This window comes from Nicotiana tomentosiformis, chromosome 4, assembly GCF_000390325.3.
Source record: "Nicotiana tomentosiformis chromosome 4, ASM39032v3, whole genome shotgun sequence".
Taxonomy (NCBI): domain Eukaryota; kingdom Viridiplantae; phylum Streptophyta; class Magnoliopsida; order Solanales; family Solanaceae; genus Nicotiana; species Nicotiana tomentosiformis.
In genome coordinates, this window is record NC_090815.1 from 75447630 (window position 1) to 75458674 (window position 11045).

Consider the following 11045-nt stretch of genomic DNA (forward strand, 5'->3'; position numbering starts at 1 on the left):
TTGATTAGCTTAACTTCAAATACTTGTTAACCACTCTTATACACCCTTGTATCGTTTAAGACCAATAGGATTAACTTATTATCATCTCAAAGATAATCTCTTCTTGGATTTACGTCGACTACCTTACGGCGTGATCTATGATATGCGAATTTGGGTTGTAACACAACTCTACACACGATCTAGATTCAGGAAGAAGGTAACAACCCTAGATGTCATGTAGCCTCTTGATTATAAATGTGGTACGCTACATATCCATAATCAAGACTCTACTAGACATGGCTCATAGACAACCCCTAGGACATACTAGCTTTCATACCAAGTTTGTCACGACCCAAACTGGAGGGCCATGATTGGCACCCGGCCATACCTACCGAGCACCAACGCACATTTTATCTAACTTTTCATATTATCTATAAGGGCCGACGAGATCAATATAAATGGTAGACATGAATCCTAAAGAACCAACAATGACAGATAATGGCATGAACATATATAACATGGGACGACAAGACTTTCCAGAAACTATATATAATGTACGAGCTACAACGCTGCCATGAAAGACTATACAACAAAAATCAGCCGACAAGGCATTCCAAACCATATATGAGTCGACACCTATCTATGAGCCTCTAAAGGAACATAAGTGGCGCAACATTGCCGGAACAGGCCCCGACATACCCATAATCTCTATAACAAAAATGCATACCAAGACCACGACAAGTCCGGAGTAGGGATCTCGCCAATAACCGCTGAACTGGGCAGCCTACTATGGTGGGGAAGCTTCGCCTACATGTCTATCATGAACTGCAGCATGACATGCAGCCTCCACAAATAAAAAGGATGTCAGTAGGAATAAAGTACTGAGTATGTAAGGCTAGAAAACATAAGTAAGAACAGTAATATAAATAGGCATAGAGAATATATAACATGTAACATCTGGGTACCTCTGAGTGCTACTGACATGAAATGCATGATATATATATATATATATATATATACATAAACTTTTAAAACATACACCTCTGTGGGCATCATCATCATCATATCGTACCCGGCCATCATCAGGCTTGGTAGAATCGTACTCGGCCACGTGGAGCTCGGTAAAACCCAATTGATCAGTGTTTGCACAATAGGTGCCATACACGTCTGACTATAGCGCGACTCGGTAGAGTAAAATAGATACATATATATGATGCATGCTAGACTCATTGGAATCACATCCTCCGTACACGTTATTAGGACCAACTCTTCATCAAGAATCTTATAAGAATTAGGAAGTACCAATAACGTTGATAATATAAGAATAAGAGGAGTAACATCAACATCAATTGTTCTATTAGAAGGGAGACAATCTAAGTACTACTAGCTTCAAAGAGTGGAGTATCTTTGGAAGCTTGTTCATTATAGTATGTACAATCGGAGTCGTGAAAAATAAGAAACGGGATAGCCTCACATACCTTGTATATACTGCCCAACCTCAAGCTGTGCAAATGTCACGTCTCCTTAGTCTACAATAAGAGAAATGACACTATCGTTACCGTTTAAGCATCGTAACTATTATGTATCGACTGCAACCTATTTTACGATGAAACGGACAGTACCTCCCCTATTTATATGACTTCCCACAAGTCAAAACAATCACCAAACAGCCCAAACAACATCATTAATAATCATATTGAGCCTCCCAAAATAGTCCACCAACCAACAACATTACTACCAAGCCTTTCGATATATATATTTCACAAGTTCTAGCTTCAACGACTTAGCCGCAACTTGGATAATCTTAAATACATGTAGAGTAAGAGGTTACTTACCTTTAAACAGAAAGAAAAACTCCAATTTGACCTTAATTGTCCACGAAATATTCCTCCAATGCTGCCACAAGAACAAGGAAGCGAAACTAGCAATCAATTCGGATCTTTCGGCACTAGAATCACAATAACGTAAAGAACCTATTCCAATTACCAGAACAACAATACGAACCCTATAATATCGAAGTCAAATCCCGATCAAACCTTTGAACTTTCCAAAGCTTCAAATTGCTAACTTTCGCCAATTATGGCCAAAACTTTCTAGAAGCATCAAAATGCAAATCTGGGCATATTCCCAAGTCCAAAATCACCATTCAGACCTAACAGAACCATCAAAATTCCGATCCGAGGTCAAATACACAAAAGTCAAACTTAGTCAACTCTTCTAACTTAAAGGTTCCTAGTTGGGAATTATTCTTCCAAATCAATCCCGAATAACCTGAAACTAAAATCGACTATTCACACAAGTCATAATACATCATATGAAGCCACTCAAGACTACAAATAGCTGAACGAAATGCAAATGCTCAAAACGATCAATTGAGTCGTTATAGGGTCGTGATGGCACATAGTCTCTAAGACTAGGTAAGCCTGTCAAATGATGGTATCAATCAACATATAACAACTTCAAATTAATGAAAAGCTATAAAATATGATAATACTGCCAAAATTGGATACAATAATCAGCTTTCTAAAACCCGATAATACTGATTCATAAGCTATAAATGGAATGCATATCAATTCTCGAGGAGTACAATATTATTTGAAATACATAAATAGTAGAAATAAAGTAAAGAAGGTGACTCTGAGGCCTACGAATAGAAGAAAGAGGATACCTTGAAGCCTCAAATAATCACAAGCATGGCTCCCTACAAATGGAATAAAGAGGATACTCTACTTGATCAGAAGTACTTGGATCAGCACAAAAATGTACAGAAGTGCAATTTGAGTACACCACAGTCGGTACCCAGTAAGTATCAAGACTAACCTCGTGAAGTAGTGACGAGGTTCAAATCATGTGATACTCACTAGTCAAATAAGTTGTGCGACATATAAAAAAAACCTAACAACATAATATATAACAGAGACAATATCTACAACCTTTTCTGAACATGTGATAACAACTCAAACAAGTAAAAGCTCAGCTTGACAACAAGTCATCAAATAGAAACACAAACATATGGCACCCCATTCCCATAATTCTATCACAATAATAATAGCCACCAGTATCGCTCCTCCCTGACAATAACAATATTCAGCCTGGTCGTTCCCGCCTGACAAAATAATAATATCCCACCTTGTCGCTCCCGCTTGATAAAATAAGAATATCATGCCTTGTCGCTCCTATTTATCAATATCCCGCCTTGTCTCTCCTGCTTGACAAAATAATAATATCCTACCTTGTCGCTCTAGTTTAATAATATTCTCATCACAACAATTACAACATCAATCATAATCGCACGACAGAAACCTCATGCCAATACTCCAACAATCTGCCCAACATGTCCACATCTGCCATGATCACAGTAATACAACATGCCAATAATTGTTATCAAGACATAAACTCATAAATGTTGCCCACACAATGCACAAGGACATAACAATAGGTAATACATATGGTTGTTCAATATCAATATATGAATACAACTAACTCAATGATCAACAACATCACAAATGCCCAACTTGGCTAATTAAGAAAATGATAATCCTAAAACACGATCTCTAGCATGGAAATATAAGCTCAAGTAGTCATCCAAGGCGAACATATGTATCACAGAGATCTCACAGTCAAAACTATACGATAAAAGCAAATCCCAAGTCAAGTTTAGTCATTTCATACATTGCACCCACATATGTACTCGTCAGCTCACATATGTTTGTATCAATTTGGTTGCATCAATTTTCATCACAATCAAGCAATTAAAGTCCAACCCTAGGGGTTTGTATCGACCCGGTCGGTCGTTTTGTGTATTTGAGCATGTTTCCCTTTTTAAAGCTTTCCGTATGTGTATTTGTGATTTTATGACTTGCAGGAGTTGTTAGTTTCGTTTCGGGGATGTTTTAGAATGAGTTGGACCCTTTGGTTCATTATTTTGAAGCCTAAGTTGGAAATGTTGACTGAAGGAGGCCTCCTTCGGGATTTGGATGGTATAGAATTTAAAGTCAAAATGGTATTTTGCTGGCTGGGAATACGGGATTTGATCTCATTTCTCTCATTTTAGTACTAGACTCGGTAGGAGGCGATTTGGAGAGGAGAGTTTCATATACAATCATTGGTTAAGTGATTTTGATCAATTTCGAACTATATTACATGATTATATATGAGATTTAACATCAAAATTATAAGAATCAAAGAGAAATATCGGGAAAATTTGCTTGTGTTTTAAAAAATAAAAATTTGGGATTTGAGAGTCGAATTGGAATCGAATTTGAAAAAAATAAATACATATATGGACTCGTGGGGTTATGAATAGTCATGATCTACACTTGGACTCGGGTATTGACCGGGCAAGCCCGGGGTTAACTTTTATTGACTTTTGGGAAATTATGTAATGGTCATAGCTTTATTAATCGTAATTAGTTTCTCTTGCATTGTTTGATTATATTAAGTCATTTTTTGTTAGATTTGAGCCATGTAGAGGCAAATTTTAAAGGGAAAGCTATTTTTGAGTGTTGATTTGGCCTAGTTGAGGTAAATATCTTGCCTAACTTTGTTTGGGGAAAACTACCCCTTAGGATTGGGTTTGATTGTGCTATTTGAACAATGTGGAAGACGTGTACATGAGGTGATGAATGTGTACACATGCTTATATGTATAAAAGTTGAGCGGTTTAGACTCTTAGGTTACTTATAATCATTAATTGAAGTTATTATAGTTTGTTCTATCTTTCGTTGTCAAATTTATTCTTACATGCCTTATTTGAAGTCATTATTACATGTTCTAGTTTCCACTGTCAAGGTTACTCTTATATGCATTCATTTGTAGTTGTTGTTATATGCAATTCTCTCCATTGTTGATTTATTCTCATGTATTTAGTCGCTGATTCTATTTCATGCTATTTCTTTCATTGTTAGGCTTATGTTATGCACTTGAATTGGAAGTTTCCATTTCATGGAAATACCTTCATTGTGGAGTTATTAAAGTTGTAGATGTGAAGGATATTAACACATTGTGGTTGAAGTTGTTGATTATTGAGATATCTTTCCTTGTTGAGTTGTTTCACATTTATTTTGTTGTTATTGAGATTCTTGTACACATTGTGGTTGAGCCGTGGGCTATGTGTTGTGGTAACATTGGTATTGTTGATTTTGGAAATGTTGTGGCATACGGGCACGTGTGGTGCGATTTGATTATTATTTTGTGATATTGATGCACATGCGATGGTATAAGGATAGGGGTTGATTTGCATGTGGAGAGATACGGTGGGATTTATACGCGTGTTGCTAGTAAGGAAATTACTTGAAGCTACACGGTGAGATAAGGGGGCTAAAGAATGTGTATCTATTTCGGGAAAAATATTTTTAAAAATATAAATGCAAGGCTCACGCGGCGATATAAGGAAGATTGTGATTGTAAATTGTGAAATGTGAACATGAGGTGTGGTGCCTTAGATGTGATTCTTGTTGTACATTCTATGTTGGAAAGGCTAGTTGATCGAACAGTTATTGTTATTCCTTCATTTGTCTTACTTGTATTTGACTGTATTTGATTACTTGTGTTACCTTCTACTACTGTCTTTTCTACTATTTGTTTTCACATAAAATAGTATTGTATTTTGAGAATTCTAGCGTACTTCTTAGAGCTTATGACTCAGTTACACCGATTTGGGGAATTTTGTGATTGTTATCCAGTATTAATGATATCATGAAATTTATTAGTTAATTTAACATTCTTTGTTGTTATTTCTGTTAAATTCTCTTGTATGTTAGGCTTACCTGGTCTTAGAGACTAGGTGTCATCACGACATCCTAAGGTGGGAATTTGGGGTCTTGACAGGGTTATTCTCTCGCACTAGGTTAAGCAACATACTTATCTCAAATAGTCCCAATTCAACACTCAAAACTAGACTTTCCCTTAGAAATCATCTCCCCCTGCTCAAATCCACCAAATAACGACTCGATAACATCAAACAATACAAAAGGAATCAATTTCAATTATTAAAGTTACAATATTTACCCAATTCCCAAAAGGCAACAAAAGTTAACCCTAGGCCCACCCAGTCAAAACCCGAGTCAAATGGTAGATCCTAGCCATCCATAACCTCATGATAACATATATATGATTATATTCAAAACCGAGTCCAAGTCGACTCTCAAATCTCCAAATTTCATTTTTAGAAAAGTTTTGACAAACACCCCAATTTTCAGTCACAGATTCATCAATTAAATGATACATCAAAGATGAAATCAAGGAAAAATAATCAAATCCAAGTTAAAAACACCTTACTCAATCCAAGTGGGTGAAATTCGCCTCAAATATCGCCTCAAACCCAGCTCCAGATCTCTAAATATAAAATAATACATCTTAGTCACATGCGACCATTGCAATTGCGACCACTAGCTCCTAAATCCGAACCAGGCCTGCCTTAGAAGATGTCGCCAATGCGACCTCACACATCGCAAATGCGAAGTCAGCAAACGTCGGGAAAACGACCAAATGATCGCAAATGTGATCTGCCTATGCCCAGGTCCCCCTTCGCAATTGCAAGACTGAATTCGCAAATGTAAAGTCGGCTACCCCTACCCATTTTCCCAATTCAACATGGACCTCACAAATGCGAACTGGTTCTCACATTTGCGAGACCTGCAGCACTAGCAAAACTAAACCTCAACCCGAAATGCTCCGAAACATGTCCGAAACTCACTCGAGCTTCGGGCTCCACACAAGTATATAAACTCATACAAACTCGCTCGCAAGCTAAAATCTAGAACTACGAATTGAACACCAAAATGTATGAAAATCACAATGAAACTCAAGAACTTCTAAAATCACAACCAAGCGTCTGATTCCTATTAAACCAACTCAGAATGAGACCAAACATTGAACACAAATTCTAAATGATAAAATAGACCTATTCCAAATCCTCGTACCATAATTCGAACCAAATTGTAGCGACCTAACCGGTCATTTTGAGCATTTGTACTTTGCTCGGTAGTTTACGGGCATGAGTAGCTCCGTATGATGTATTATGACTTATATGAATCATCGGTTGCAATTTTTAGGTTATGTGGAATTGAATTGAAAGAATGGATTCATTGTTGAAGCTTTAAATTGGGAGAGTTGACCAAGTTTGACTTTTATTGAATTTGAACCTGCAACAGAGTTTTGATGGTTCTGGTAGGTCCGTTGGGTGACTTAGGAGCGCGTCTGAATCGTGATTTGGAGGTCCGTAGTGGAATTTGGCTTGAAATGGCGGAAGTTGGATTTTTTTTTGGAAAGTTTGACCAGTAGTGGACTTTTTGATATCGGGTTCAGATTGTGATTTTGGGAATTGGAATAGCTTCGTTATGTCATTTGGGACTTGTGTCAAAAATTTGAGGTCAAGTCATTTTGATGTTGTTATGAGTGATTTGAGGCCTCGAGTAGGTCCGTGTTATGTTATTAGACTTGTTGGTATATTCGGTTCCCGAATGGCTCGGATGAGTTTCGGACGAGGTTCAGATCACTTTCATTGCATAGTGAATTGCTGAAGGCTGTTGGTTCTGGTATGATCGCACATGCGGCTGGTTTTACGCAGGTGCGATGGTCGCAGAAGCGACGGAGGAGTCGCAGGAGCGTGAAGGGGAGCTGGGCGTGAGGATCGCAGGTGCAGGTGCTTGGATGCACCTGCGCAACCGCAGATGCGGTTCAAGTGCGCAGAACCGCGATCGCAGAAGTGGCTTAAAGACCGTAGGTGCGAGGGATTGATGGGTCAGTTGTTTTCGCAGAAGCGAAGTTTTACCTCAAAAGCGGTGGTTGCAGATGCGACGAATTGTCCGCAAATGCGGAATCGCTGGGCAGAAGCTATATTATCGAGGGTTTTGGTTCTTTCTTCATTTTGGGAGCTATGGAGCTCGGATTGAGGCGATGCTTGAGGCAATTTTCAGCATATGAATTGAGGTAAGTGTTCTCTACTCGGTTTTGGTTATATTTCATGAATCAACCTTTGTTTTTGGTAATTGGATTGTGAATTTTAAAGAGGAAATTGGGGGTTTTGGCCTAAAGTTTCGTAATGATAATTTTTGAGTTCTGAACATCGATTCGAAGTCAGATTTGAGTGAAACTAGTATGGTTGGACTCGTAATTGAATGGGTTATCAGATTTTGTGAGTTTTGTCAGGTTCCGAGGTGCGGGCTTGGGTTGGACGTTTTGGTCGATTTTGGGCTTTTGATTAAAGATTCGACCTTTTTCATTTGGAATTGTTTCATTGGGCTTTATTTGATGTATTTGAGTTGCTTTTTGGATAGTTTTGAGTCGTTCGGAGGTCGCTATACTTGTGATGGCATATTTGGAGCATCGCTCTTGGCTTGCTCAACATTGGTATTAGCTTGTTCGAGGTAAGTAACTCTTCTAATCTTGGAGCTGAGGGTATGAAACCCCGATATATGTGTTATGTGATTTGTGTTGAGGTGACGCACATGCTAGGTGATGGGCGTGTGGGCGTGCACTCTGTGAATTGGGACTCTGTTGTTTCCATGGCACTGTATAGTGGTCCTAATTTGTTGATGTCTGTGTTTTTCACCATGTGATAAAATAACTGAGATGTTAATCATGCTAGATACCATGTTTAGGCTTTATGACGATACTGCTAGGACCCATAGTGGTCGTTTCTTGCTGCTATTTCACTGTTTTCAGTGATATTTCGTACTCAGTCATATTCATACATTCATATCATATCTCAGTCTCGGTTGTTATTTATTGATGCATCATATCATTGTTGTCGGGCTAGTTTCATGACACTGTGAGCATATGAGTAAAACTTGAGAGATTGATGACTGAGTGAGGTCGGGGGCCTATTTGTGAGGATATTGATACTATAGCACATGAGTTGTCCATGCGGCACATGAGTTGTCTATGCGGATCCAGATATTGATATTATGGCACATGAGTTTTTCGTGCATCATGTGAGTTGTCCGTGCGGATTATAGCGCTTGGGCTGTAGGAACCCCTCCGAAGTCTACATACCCCCAGTGAGCGCAGTTGATTTTATTGAGGGATGGATCTTCCCTAGACACGGATCTTGTCCGAAGCATTATATACCTGGAGATAGATCTTCTCCACGGGCTGGATTGTCCCTACTCGGTCCTGGGTGACTGATGATCAGTTGATGTGTATATTCCAGGATGGATCTTCCCTGGGCCGGTTTGGCCATATACAGTACCCAGTGATTGAGCATGATGAGTGGAATGTGTGAGAAAGTGAGAATGAGTACTCTGAGAGTGTGAGTACATGAGTTCATCTCTGAAATACACTGCATTGACATGCACCCATGACATACATGCATAGAGATGTATTTTTCTCATGTTATACGGTATCACGTCATTCATGATTTCTCACACATGTTGACAGATGGGCATAGTGATGCATTTGTTTTACACTGGTTATCTGGAAGCAAAATGAAACATCTTATTTATTATTGAAAGGATTTTTGGGAAAAATTATTGTTTTCAAACTTATTCATATTTTTGGCAACTTCGATAAACGATTTGGGTTTTCATTGATGTACTTGAAAAGCAAAACTATTTTCAGAAATCATGATTTTGTTGAGCATTTTTATCTCTGAGTTACTTCTTGTATTATTTGCTTTACGTAGTTATGGACTGTTTTTGGCTATTTGTGTGGACTCGACCTTGGTACAAGCTCTTCATTCCTTTCAACCTAAGGTTAGGTTTGTTACTTATTGAGTACATGTGGTCGGTTGTACTCATACTACACTTCTGCACCTTGCGTGCAGATATTGGCCGTTGATGTTGCTGTGTTCGTTAGGAGCTGGATCTGAAGATGTACCTGCGTTCCGGTTGTAGCTGCCTCTTGTTCATGGTAGCCTTAGATTCATAAAACTCTATTTATGTACTTTTCAAACAGATGATGTATTTACTTCATACCTATTTTGTATATTCTATTCTTAGAAGCTCATGATTTGTACTACCAGTTCTTGGGGAATGTATAAGATTTTTCTTTACTTAAATTGCTTTAATAATTGTTAATAGAATTGGATAGTTGATAATTGGCTTGCCTAGCGGCTTGGGTTTGGTTCCATCAAGACTAAATGGATTTTGGGTCGTGACACAGATAGCCACAAAGTTAACTCACGATTAAACTTAGGAAATTTTTAAGCCTTTAAATTGCCAAGTTTCGGTAGAAAGAGTCACATCAATCTAGGGACCTTCAAATCAAAATATAGGCATATGCCCAAGTCTAAAATAACTATATGGACCTATTAGAACCAATAAAATAGGAATCCGAGATTGTTTTCAAAAAATTCAAGCCTTGGTCAACTCTCCAACCTAACTTCCAAAAATGAAACTAGGTATTCCAAATCAATCCAAAACTTCCCCGAAATAAAACCAACTATCCCCACAAGTTAAATAACTACAAATACATATACGAGAATCATCAAATAGGGAAACGGGGCTCAAATATACAAAACTACTTCCAGGTCATTACAGAATCGATACCCGTTATCTACATCGAACACACTGAATCATTTTGCAATGTAACTCGGCCCTTCTGCAAGAACTTTAACGTCCTTTAAGATGGTAGATATGGCTTCCAAATCCTTTACCTAAACAAATAAAAGATACAACTATAAATGTGGATATCTGTACAAGGAAAATAATTTAACGTAATGAGTGACTTAGTCCTACTAATTACTTGCTCCTTGAACCACTGATGAAATGTATCAAACTGCAAACGGTCAAGTTGATGTTGTGTCAAACGACGCTTACGATGTGCTCTCTGGATTTCAACAATATGTTACCTATCATGTAACTCGCATATAAATTTAGTTATCAAATAAGTAATATGCATATATTCAATAATAGATATACCACTTATTTTTTATAATTCTCAACCACTTCTGACTCGCAATTGAAAAGCACATGCCGATGTGCTTGCAACTATCTTTTCTTATCCAACTCAAATACATCTACTCTACCGTACGACTCACCAACAGTAGAAAAAAGACATTCTTCTTTACTAGTCTCTTTCTCAATCCCATCACTATAATTTCTTGAACAGTAAGACCTTGAATC